Consider the following 13,950-nt stretch of genomic DNA (forward strand, 5'->3'; position numbering starts at 1 on the left):
AACAAGACGCTCATAGTGCACACACCTATATTCTACTCAATTGCGAGGATCCATTGATGTATTATTTTGAAAGGTAACATATATGGACACTTCTAAACACATATAAGTATAAATTATATAATTGTGAGAGATTCATTCATATAAAATGTGATTTTACAGCCTATTTGTTTCTCAAGTCGAAGAAACATTTCCTGGTATATCCACAAGTGAGGTAGACAAAAGGAAAGATCAACACTTTATTAAGTGGTTGAGGAATCATGTATTAACTCAAACTCTTTTTTCATACATGATATGTATTTCAACGTTCTCTTTATTTTGCAGGTTGATTATGACGACGATGCAGATTATCCTAAGTGGTTACACGAAGTAATTCAATCTCCACTTATAAAGGTCACCACATCACAGATGTATTTCGCACGAGGCTATACTTTTCACACATATGAGTATGGTAGACAGCGGGCGACCAGTAACTATGGAATATGTGTGAAAGGGGAAACCGATTTCTACGGGATCTTGACGGAGATTATTGAAGTCGAATTTCCAGGGATATTGAAGCTGAAATGCGTCCTCTTCAAATGTGAATGGTTCGACCCTGTCGTCAACAGAAGTGTTCGGTTTAACAAATTCGGTGCAGTTGTTGTCAACGGTGGACGAAGGTACAACAAATTCGAGTCTTTCATCTTAGCTTCACAAGCAGACCAAGTTAGCTTCCTTCCATACCCTCGGATGAGAGATTTGTGTATAAATTGGTTAGCTGTGATCAAAGTTACACCTCGAGGACGAATCATCAGTGGAGAAGAACCACCATTGCAAGAAGAACAGATAAATGAAGTCGAGGAACCTGAACAAGAAATTGATGACAATCTTCTCATTGATCCGTATAATCACGAGTACAAAGATCTTACCGACGATGCCACAGAGGAAGCTGTTGAAGACGAGTTTAATGAAAATGATGATGTTCCTAGTGATGACGAGAATGTCGATGTATCGGATTGATGTATTTGATTTTGTGTAAGGTAATGTAGGCGTTTGTTTTATAAATAATATATTGAGATAATAAGTTAAGGAATTGGGGTTTGGAATGGAAAGAATAGATTGAGGTGAAAGAATATATTGAGGTTAAAGGGTAGATGGGTTTGGGGTTTGGAATATATGAAGTAGAAGATAAGGAAGATGGGGTTTCGGGTTTGGGGTCTCGGATTTTAGTGATGTAAACATAATACTCGTTAATTCCTCGTAAAGAAACGTGAAAATTACGATAAAATATAAAAATAAAGAACGCGGGCCTCGTTAATTCTACGTAAACAAAAATCGTCGTAAAGCACTCGTAAGCCAACGAGGAAATAACGACGAAATAAAAAAAAAAAAGCGGGGCTCGTTAATTCCACGTAAGCAGAAATCGTCGTAAAGCACTCGTAAGCCAACGAGAAAATAACGACGAAAAAAGAAAGAAAGTAGGGCTCGTTAATTCCACGTAGAATAAAAACTAGAAAAAAAAAGAGAAGAAAGATACAGGAATCACATGTGGCGAGACTTACATAAGTCTAGCCCACATGTGTTCCAATATCTTCTTCTCCTCTTTTTTTTTCAAATATTTCTAATTTGAAAAGCATTTTGCTGAGGTGTGTGATTTGAGATAGGGTGTGATTTGTGAGTTTGTGTGTGATTTGTGAGTTTGGGTGTGGTTTGAGAAGGAAAGTTGCGGGTATTTATTGAAAATCGGGGCTCGCTAATTCCTCGTAAGAGGTTGACTCGTAAATTCCATGTAAGCTTAATCGTCGTAAAAAACTCGTAAACCTAAACGCGGGCCTTTGTAATTCCTTGCTACTTCCTCGTACAATAAAACGCGAGCCTTTGTAATTCCTCGCAATTTTACGAGGAAATATCGAGGATAAGTAATCTTATACATACTCCCGAGCGCTCACTCTTTCTTTCCTCTCCACTTCCTCTCTATTTTGTAGCAATGGTAAGTCTCTCTAATTCCTCTAATTTGATTAGTTTAGGATAGATTAGGTGGTTAGTATAGGGAATTTAGATAGGTTTACGGGTTTTATGTTAATTAGTATTGATTAGGTGAATAATGTAGGGAATTATACTGTTTATGTTAATTTTAAAAATTAATTTTTTTCCCCAGATTCGAAAGAACAGACTTACTGCCCATTACAGAGAGATGTTCGGTGAGCCGGGTAGTCGTTTAGACCCGTCTTCTTCAGCTCTCGGTTCTTCTTCAGCTCCCGGTTCTTCGGGTCAGGAGACTGTCCCCGAGACTCAGTCTTCTCAGAGAGTCTCTCGGTCTCCTTCTTCTAGTGCACCATCGGTTCCTCATGTGCCTCCTCCGATGGCTCCTCCGAAGATGCCTCCTCTTGTGCCTCCTCCGATGGCTCCTCCGATGCCCGCCGATATTCATCCCGATTTGATGGTGCCTCCGTGTGCTCCTTACTCGCAGTACACTGTCGAGGACATTCTCCGTCTGCTAGGCAGAGAAGGTTTACCAGTCATCGACCCCGACTGACCGGACGGAACTTTGTGGTATGTTACTTTTTTTTTTAATTCGTTTAAAATTCTTTTCTAACATTAAAAAATAATTTCTATTTTAAATTTGTTTTTTTCCAGGTTTGGGGTTGACGGATGTCTTGCATCGGACGTAACCGACACGATCAAAGGTTACTTCTCCATGCCACATCCGAACTGGAGTAATACGCCTTACTACGTCAGAAAGACGTAGTTCAAAATTTACGTTGTAAGTTTCTATTAATTAATTATATACACTTTATATTTTTCATGATTTATATATATTTCTTTTAAAAAAAAACTAATTATTAATTTATTTTTTTCCACAGCAAAAATATCATTGGGCCTTGGGGGTCACTAAGAGGATGAGTAAAGCGTTTTATGCGAAGGCGAAAGTTCGCTTGTTGAACACGGTCTCGAACTGGATGGGTGACTGGATCGTGAAGGGATATGAGCGTGGCAAACCTGCTGAGCTCACCACGGATGTGTGGGATGGCCTCATCCGTTATTGGAGTCTTCCTGATTCCATTAGAATCGCCCAGTCTTGCTCTAACTCCCGTAACACGGTCGATGAGCAAGGTCACATTACGGGCCAAAAACCTCACGCTGGTGTCCGTTTGGAAATGATAATTAAATATTTTATTAAATAAATTTTTAATATATATATATATTTTTTTTTTTTATTCTAACTTTCTTAAATGTTTTTTAGGCCATCTTCCGTCTCTTATGAAACTTTACGAGAGGACCTATAAGAACAAGGCGGGCGTATTTGTAGATGGCAAGTCCGAGCAAATCTACAACGACGTGGTTGCTCGGGTTGAAGATCGCCAGACCCAGCTGACCCAACAGTCTACCGACGGATTACCCGTCACCTTATCCACACTTGAAGTGGATAAGATTTACGAGGAGGTAAATTTTCTAAAATTTTAATTTTTTTTATTATTCATTTAATTTAACTTTAAATTTTTACTAACAATATTTATTTTTTGTTTTTAAGGTTGTCCCTAAAAAAAGGGACGGACGTTGGGGATTGGTTCCGTCAACGATGTTCTGAGAGCGACATCGTCTTATGGTCAGCGACGGGATGATGAAGTCACTCAGCTGCGTAACGAGTTGGCCTCGACGCAATCTGCGTTCACAGCTCGTGTGGGTGGACTCGAGGGCTTCTTGAACTTTATAGAGGCCACAATTCCGGAATGGGAGACCATGTTGAGGAACATGCAACGACAAAATCCCATTCCAGGCGAGGGACCATCCGACGACACACATTCCGAGGAGGATGTAGACAGGAGGAGTGATGAATTCCTCCGAGCGATGCACGACTCTTAGTTCTTTTTTTTTCCGTGGTTGTATTATAAATTCAAAACTTATTTATATATAAAAAATTTGCGTATTTATTTATTTTTTAAATTTTAATTTTATTAATAAATTAAATAATTTTAAATATTTTTTAATTATATTTTTAAATTTGTTAAATAATAAAACGAAGTAGATTCGTAGCTAATCTACTACTTATTTACGTTGAACATTTACGAGGAAATCACGAGAAATGTTAAACGAGTATTTTACGAGGAAATACTTTCAAGGTATTTACGTGACAATTACGAGGAAAGAATTTCAAGGTAATTACGTGAATTTTACAAGGAATTACTTTCGAGATATGTACGTGTCATTTACGAGAAAATGCTTTCGTGGTATTTACGAGGAACACTAGCGACATTCTTACGTGGACTATCTACGTGGTATTTACGAGGAACACTAGCGACATTCTTACGTGGACTATCTAGTGGTCTTTACGACGATTTATTTTCTTCGTCTTTATGACGAAATGATTTCCTCGCTATTTTACGACGAATTAGCGAGGAAATATGCGTTACGACGAACGTATAACGGCAAAACCCATTTCCTCGCTAATTCCTCGTAAACCCTCTTTTACGACGAACTCATGAGGAAAACCGCCGTCGTTAAACTTATGTTTTCTTGTAGTGAAAGAAAACTATACAATATAAATATAAAATATCAGTAACAGAAGATATCAGTTATTAAGCACCGTGATGCCTCATCTTCTACTTCGTGACAGATCTGCTCCTCTCCGACTATTACGTCTCTACTCTTCTCTGTCTCTCTCTCTCCACGTCTGTTCTTCTATTCCCTGGGATCTCTGCTCCATGTCTCTCCACCATCATGAGATCTCTTCTCATGTCTCTCCATCTCCACTACCATCTCTATCAATTAATGGTAACGAATCTCCTCCTCCTTTTTAGATCTACAAATTATTTACTTTCTCATCATCTCTTCTGTGTGGCTTTGATTTTGGTGAAGTTTGAACAATCGAAGGGTGAAGACGAACCAGAGGATCGATACGGTGTGGAGGAGCAGAGAGGAGTGTGGAGGAAGAAAGGAGAGGCTGTACGGAGGATTACTACCGCCGTATAGACAAATCTGGGTTTTGTTTGAGTTTTATTAGATCTGAATTTTGCTCTTAGTTGAAACAATTGATGAATATTATTTCTATTTTTGTAGGTTTGTGATTTGAAGATGATGGGTTATATATAGTTTATATAGGCTGGAAAAAGACTATGGTAAGGATTTGCCATGAAGTTTGATTCTGATTTTGTCTCTATTTTTTGTAGATGAAGTTGATGGAAAGGATTTGCCATGAAAGTTGAATCTTATTCTGTTTACTTAATAGCTTTCTTTAGGAGACAAACTTCGTTTTAAATTGTAAAGTTTGCTGTTTTATCCAATGTTTCTGACTTTAGCTGTGTAGAGAAGCAGTGATCTTTCGATGTGTTTTAGTTCAGCTTTTTAATGTTGTTCAGGTTGAGTGATATGTTTTGTGGTTCACGGCAGGAGAGAGTGATATACAGAAAAAAAGGAAAATGGAAAGCGTAGCCATACCAGAACATTTGATCAAACTCCTCCGTGTTGTACAGCATGGAATATTTGATCTGGTGGGTTATGTCATCTCCGCCGTGGAAGCGAATCCATACCAGAGCGTCTTCTACAACGGAAACATTGAGGTAGTTAAGGAAGGCAAAATGTGGAGAGGCATGGACGTCTTGATTTTCAACGGTTGGCATTGGTGGACCCATATCGACCACATCCAACCGTACGTTTTCTTTGGCTTTTGCTTGCTTCCTTTTTGAGTTTTGACTCATTTGATGACGTCTACGTGTGTTTGTGTGGCCCAGGTGGGACTACATGGAAGATGGGAACAGATTATACAAAGACATGAACAGACTGGTCACTTATTACAAAGGGATGACCACTTAGGCTCGATGGGTTAATGCATTTGTCAATCCATCTAAGACCAATGTTTTTTTCAATGGCGTTTCTCCTGTTCATTACGAGTAAGTAAACAAACAAAGAAACCTGTTTCAATGGGTAGTTGATATTACTGGCTAAGCATTTTCTAGGCATAGCATAGCTATTAGGGAATCATAAACATTTTAATGTTAATCTTAATGCAAGAAATTGATAATTTAAAGACCATGTGATCTATGTATAATAGCACTTTAAAATTTAGGGATGGAGACAAATGTTTTATCCTGCTGTGCTCAAAACCGGCCATGACTATTATTTTGATAATGTATGTTATTGTGTAGGTGATTATGGTTCCACCATTCTCTAATATTCTCTAGACGATCTTTTGTTGGCAGTGGAAGGGATTGGGGAGAGCCAATGAAGTCATGTAAGAGTCACAGACAGCCATTCTACGGGAGGAAGTATTGAGGAGGGTCACCTGTGGCTTGGGTGATTTTAAACAAAGTGGTGAGGAGATTGAAGAACTTGGTCTATTGGCTCGACATAACCGGTCTATCTCAGCTCCGTAAAGATGCTCATCCTTCTTCTTACAGTGGGAACCATCCTGGTAATGATAGCCACTTGTGTCTTCCTGGTCTACCTGATACTTGGAACATACTCTTTTACTCTGCTCTTTTCTCTTGAAGTCTCTTTTGTCCTATCATCAATGTATAAGTTACTGAATAACAGTCTATTTCTTTAGTTAACTTTGAATTGTTGTTGCTTGATTCTTGACTGAAATAACGTCATAGATACCAATATGACTCTAAACATGAGGAAAACATCTCAAGAATACAATATGTACACAACCGTGGAAGGATTTAGTAGTCGATCAATTTATGTCTGAATAAGTTTCTATACGTTTGTGTTTATATGTAAATTGATATTTTACTCCAAATAGATACCTAATCAGAATTTACATGTTATAAAACATTAAAATTGGTTTGAAAATAGTAGACGCTAAAGATCAACAAAAGTATAGCCTTTGTGGTTTAGTTTATGCATTAACAAAAATTATGCATATATGCACACTGATTAAACATAAATGTAAATAAACAATCTATGAAGACCTTTAACCATCAAGGGAAGCAAAGAGACGCCTGAGACCATACATGTCCTCTTCACACAAGAATCGATGTAATAGCAAAACCAAAGCACTTCCTCTACCCTCAGGATTTCTTGCAAAACAAGTTTCTGAAAATTCCTTGCATCGGACGGCACACACTCTGGTCTCAGGCGCTTCTCCACTCAACAAACAGACGCAAGATCACCAAACTTTTCCTCAGACCATCGCTCACCCGCATACATTTCCAAATCTACGCACATATACAAAATGAAAAAACGAACTACAAAAAAAAAGAACCAGAAAAAAGAACACATACAAAATGAAAAAACGAACCAGAAAAAAAAAGAACCAAAACATTTAGAAAAAGGTTTGGAAGTGGAAACACAAAAAATACGAGTGGATGGCTAATGTCTGCATAGTTTTCAATGTATCCCATAGACTAATATAACACATAAAGGATCGAGTAAATAATGTCCGCATCGTTTTCAATCCCATAGACTAATATAAGACACAAAATGCACGAGTAGATGGCTAATGTCTGCATTGTTTTTCTCTCTTTTTTCTTATTAAGTTATTATTTGGTCTTCATCCCATAATATGTTTCCATTATATTTTTTCATTCGTTTGTTTCAAGATTGTTATTTACTACATTTCATGTAATTTTGTAGCAGTTATTTTAAATTTCAAGAGGTGTTTTAAATACCAAAATAGCTCAATGTATATTTTTTCCTTTTAACATGTTCTTCTTATTAATATATTATATAATTTCATAATCTATAACCATTTTAAGCTTTTTAAAATGTTAAAATATGAATTTTTAAAGTACGAATTTTATCTTTTCTTTTTCTCTCTTAAAAAAATCATCACAATTGAAAAGAAAAGAATTATCAATTATCTGACAATTTTAATTTTATTGAAATATTTTTCTCGCTTTTGATTGCATCCAATTGATTTATGTGTGTTTATAGTGTTATAAAACTGAAAACACTATAAAAGTTTACAATTCAAGATTAAAACAGCTAACATGAGGGACTTTCGCGTTTTAGATACCTTTTAAATTAGTTAATTTGGTTAATTATTCTTTTGTTTTTGATAAAATGAATGATTTTATATTTTAAAAATTATAGATTGCGAAAGGTACTCACAGCAATGTGTATAAGGCGAAGATTTATTGACTAAGAAAATGGTAGCTTCAAAGAAAGTTAGATTTGATTATTTGGAAGCATAAAGTGCTAAGTTCATGGCGAGAGAAAATTTTGTGCTGCAGGGCCTGAATCATCATAAAGTTATTAGCTCTCTACATCGTTTTCAGTCTATGGAGCATGATCTCCCTCTGGCCTTCCTGCAACTGCAACTCAACGTATTAGCTTTGATCTTTTTCAAGTTTGTGTTGTGTTTTGCGTTTCAATTCTTGCTGGTGAGTGATGAATATATTGTTTTATAGAAGATAAGATGATTAATTACAGGAAAAGTTAATGTACAAGTCTTCATCTGCAGTGTAAATATGCTTCCAATTAAAAGTGATAATTGTGATATAACGATGTGATGTTTCATTTTTCTGATTTTTTATTCACTTTGGTCTTTCTTCTATGTTTTATTTTATTCTCGAGGCAACTCTTTTTTTTGTCACAGATGGTTATGTTTTCGTCTGCTTAGCTTTGTACAGTATACTATTACGAATATGACCATCTGCCATTCCTTGAATTGGTTGCCGATGTATGTTTTATGCATATTTCATTCCGCTTACTTCCGTACTATGAAATAATTCTAATACATTGGGTTTGATCAGACGGGCAATGATGACGATGGAGATGATATGCCTGGAATGAACTCAGTCTCTGCTAAGGTGGACGTTGGTGGTAGTGCTCTTGAGGGAGCACCGACTACATTAGCAGGTCCAAGCTAAGTGATCTCGACACTAAGAAGCCTCCGGCTCGAGCATCTTTGAAGATGGCCGAGAAAGCACGCATGGCATAGGTATTTCCTATTTGAATAATGTTAATGCATCAATGTTGCTTAACGAGTTTTTTTCTTTTTTTCTTTCGTTCTATCCCTTTGGGTTTGCTATGTTTTGTTCAGACGAAGTTTAAAAATATTTCTAAGATTAAATAAATTGATGTATTTATCACATGTTGTTTAATCATTTCCTGTTTAAATTAGAAAAATCTATATTATTATTTATGATATTATTATACTATTTATATAGTATTTTAAAATTGACATTTTAATTACTTTATTTTATTAAACCAATTTAGCTTGGAGCTAGACTAATTTATTACCATGAAAAATTAATTATTGTAATTTTATTTTAAAACTTGAAACTTCTTGAATTAAATATAGTAATATTTATTTCAACTTTAATTTTCTTTTATTATGTCAAAGTGAAATAAAATAATAACAATATATATATATATATATATATATATATATATATATATTATTACATTTTTTTTCTAATTATGTTTCTCTGAAAAATAAAGAATAAAGAAGTTTACTGTCACTTTAATTCAAACCAAAAATGATTATTCAAAATTCTATGCATTATTTATGTGTTTATAATAACGTTTTATCTATTATGTTTTTTTTAAATCATAACATTAATATAAATTCATTTAAAATAGTATTTATTATAATTTCCCGTCCGTAGGGCTGGCGACCCTAGTTCATTATAAAGATCTTTAAAAAAATATATGAAAAAGAGGAATCGAGGGGGTCATTTACCGGCAGAACCAACATAACTTTTCAAATTTCCTTACCAACTAAAATATTTATTGAATCTACTGGGGTCAGCTGACCCCCTTCCCTCTAACTAGTTCCTCCCCTGGACATAAGCAAAATCAAATTCAAAACTAACTAATCTCGCAGCTACATAGAAAAGCGAAAAGGTATATATATTTATGGAGATCTGAACAATCAAAAGGTTAAACTAAAACAACACAATCCAAAACACGATTGAACAGCTTTTATGTTTTATAAGTTATTGAAATATAAAAATTCAAGAGAATTTGCATTCCGTATACAAGAATATGTGCCAAATTTGCAAGGATGAAAAGATGAATTATTGAATATTTTTGGACCAAAATGCCCATATTACTAGAACTGAAACCTATCAAAACTTATCAAAAAATTACTTATATTAGATACACTATATGTACATAAATATTATATAAGGCCCAAAATTAATCATTACTCTATTGTTTTCTTTCTTTGTATTCATTCGTAAACTTAATATTTCTTCTTCTTTATCATCTACATGATGAATCTACACAATTCAAATGATATATGACCTAAAGTTTAATATATTAATATGATATATCAAATGGAAATTCTATGATAATATTATAATTAGCCAGCTAACGTAAGTTATCAGTGGCGGAGGGAGAGCATGAAGAAGGGGGGCAGCTGCCCACTATGAAATATTTATTTCTTTTTAATTTCCATTGATTATTTAAAATTTCTATGGTTTATGTGATCAAATTTCTTCTCATGCCCCCTATAAATTTAGGTCAAATTTTGTATTGTCCCCGGTGAAACCATTGTCTGGCTCCGCCACTGTAAGTTATTAATGGTTAAGTATCCATGGTAATATATGTTTTGTATTTTATCATTCATGCTTTTATTTTGAGTAGTTTTATCTTGTTTAAAGTTTTGTTGTCATTTGAAGAAGATGAAATACATTCCCTCTATATTGTTGATCTTGCAAATTATGCTTCAAATAAATATGAAATACATTCCCTAAAACATCATAGAAAAAACTAGAAACAATAAGAAATGATAGAAAAAGAAGTCGGATTAAACTTTTAGGAATGATAATTCCTTACCAAAATTAACAAGGAATAAATTTCTTCTATAATTCTCTACAAACAAATGAATGTAAAGAAAAACTATTCCTCATAAAACTAATTATTTTAAGGAATATTAAAGAATATAATGTTCCTCTTCATTCCCTTGATTACAATTCAAAGCCAAAATGTGATTTTGCTTTAGCCGCAGATTGATATGGGCGTCCGGATCTTCAGGTCGGGTTTGGATCGGTTCTTTTCAGATTTAGACTTATCGGATCTTATACATTTGGACCTAGCTATGTAATTGAAAAATAGGTAGATGGCCGCAAATTCGTGATTATAAATAAATTTTAAACAATTTAAATATAATATTATATTTTGTATCTAAATTTATAAGATGACATTTATTTTACAACATTCATATTCATCTAAACTTATTTTAAAAAATTAAATAAAATATTACTTTACTTTTTATGGTGGTAGATATTTCTAAATGAAGTATGTATAATTAGTTTTGTCATATTATGCAATACATGTAACATTGTTTAGGACGTTTGGCGATTGATATCAGTTTGTTCTTATATTACTTTCTCTTTTTATCTGAATGAAATAAACCAAAAATAAAAACATCAAATAATTAAATTATAATTTTGAGAGATGAACTACATGTCAATAAAAAAAATCATTAAATTGAATTTTATGTTTATATACAGTCGAATTTATAAAACTTAGTTGGAATGATATAACAACAAAGATAAATAGTAGTACAATAAATATATTTGTGTTGCACAACTTAGAAACCTTATAAAATTTAGATCCAATCATTATAAAACGTTTACCTGCAAAAAGTTTATTTTAAATTCATTACAAATAAATACCTCTCCCATCACAAACTTTATCAAATAAATAGTAGGATTTTTGATTCAGATTTAGATATGTTCATGTCTATAGGATTCGGTCGGATTCAAATATTTAAAATCCCAAAAACCCCAAAATATTTAAACTCCTTCGAAATTTAACTGAAATCCATCATATTATCTAAAATTTTGCAGATCGACCAATAATAAACTAGTAAAAATTGACATTTAACATTTTTAACTTTAAGGTATTATCTTTTGTGCAACACTCTAAATTTGATATTTAAAGTTTCGTATAATTTGGAAAATATTATCAAAATATAATGAAGATTGCTCACAAAAAACAAACATTTCAACTAAATCATAAACTAAAAAATAATATATAACTTCTTGTTATTTAATGGTGAGTATAATTACAGACCTTAAATCAAATTTTATAATTGTAACACAATACAATAAAACCTCTATAAATTAATAATGTTGTGACTTTGAAATTTTATTAATTTATAGAGATATTAATTTACAAAAGTTTCCTTATTAATTCTTATTTTAAGATATATATTTATTGTAAGATAAAAAAAATATTTGATTTTAGTGTATAGACACTATATAATTGTTAGTTTTTGACATTTATATTAATTTTATTATATTATTTCGTGTATTTAATATATATTGCATAGATTATAAATGTGGTTTTAGATATAATATTATTAAATCTCATCAAAAATATATTAAGTAATAAGAAAATATAAAGATACTTCCATTGTGAATATAAAACAAACAATATAATAATAGGTTCTTACTTATATAAAATATGTATAGATATAAATTATTAATTTATAATTTTAATAGGGCCATGTATTTACAAAGAATTTTCTAAGAAAATATTATCTTATTATTTTATCGATTTGTGTCAAATTTTGAATCGGCCCAAGTTGGGAACGGCGAAATTTATTAATTCATAGAGATTATTAATTTATCGAATATTAATTTATAGAGGTTTTACTGTATTAGTTCTCCAACATATAACTGAAAATGGATGTTAGCCGGTTAAATGTTTCTAAACCCAACTGCATTACATGTATTATTTGCTTTGAGAAGACATCACAATATCTACTCGAATAATCTTTGGGCTTAAATCTATAGTGAAAACCGATCATTGGTCCTTAAAAATAACGAACAATATTGGTTTTCGAATAACAAATAGAGAAAAAGACAAAAATAGCAATAAATCAAGTTTATGTTCCTAAACTAGCACTCAAAAGTTACAAAAATAGCACTCAATGTTTTATCAAAAGTCACAAACTTAGGGTTTAGAGTTAAAAGATGGGGTTTAGAATTTAGGGTTTAGGGTTTAGGGTTTAGAGTTTAGGGTTTAGGGTTTAGGGTTTAGGGTTTAGAGTTTAGGGTTTAGGGTTTAGAGTTTAGGGTTTAGAGTTTAGGGTTTAGGGTTTACAGTTTACGGTTTAGGGTTTAGAGTTTACGGTTTAGGGTTTAGAGTTGAGAAATGACGTTTTGGGGATAAGATTTCAAATTTTGAAAAATAAAAAAATTAAAATTTTCAAAGGATAAACTTAAAAATGTGCTATTTTGGTCATTTTAGTTTTTGAGTGCTATTTTTGTGATATAAACTTAGAAAGGTGCTATTTTAGAGATTTGCCCTGACAAATATACATTACTTAATCGTTGTTAAAAAAACATTACTTATACTGGACATGAAGAATCTGATTAATGAAACTTATGTGTTATATCATTCAAATTTAAAGCAATATGATAATCTAATATATATATATATATATATATATATATTAATTGAATATTATTTCTTTTATCGAATGACTGCCGTTATTTATTATTTAGGATTTACATTACTCTAAAATTATGTTTTACAAATATGGCACTTATTTGGTAAAGATAAACAAGTAACTTGTGAAATAACCGACTATAAGATGTTTATGACATTAAACATTAAACGACATTTTGTTTCAATTGCAATTTTGTATTAAAATCGCTCATTTTTCTTTTCTAAACTAAGATTTAGAAACATTTGAAACTTATATTTAAAAAAAATAAAGAGAAAGAAGACTGTGAACGAAGACAAGAAACATTGAGAGAGACAAAAGTATACCAGTTATATATTGCTTTACAAAATTTTAAATAAAACATAATATATTGTCATGGTCTAATTTTAGTCCCAAAACCTACCTTATCTATTTAGAGTAATTTAGTTCAATACAAAAACTATCTAAATCATCTTATACATATGTTTTCCATTATTCAATACAACTTTCCATCCTTGCAAATACGACTCTTATCTCAAAATTCAAATTAAAACAATAGAAACCAAAAATATCTTTTTTTTTGGTCAAAAAACCAAAAATATCTTAGAAAAACAAAATCTGAACTGAAACCATATCAAACCCAA

General features: G+C 32.5%; 1 pseudogene; it reads left to right on the forward strand.

Moving 5' to 3' along the window:
- The first annotated feature begins 4,460 nt into the window (after positions 1-4,460).
- On the forward strand, positions 4,461-7,250 carry LOC106405050 (annotated as a pseudogene).
- The last annotated feature ends 6,700 nt before the right edge of the window (positions 7,251-13,950 follow it).

This window comes from Brassica napus, chromosome C6 (genome assembly GCF_020379485.1).
Source record: "Brassica napus cultivar Da-Ae chromosome C6, Da-Ae, whole genome shotgun sequence".
NCBI lineage: Eukaryota > Viridiplantae > Streptophyta > Magnoliopsida > Brassicales > Brassicaceae > Brassica > Brassica napus.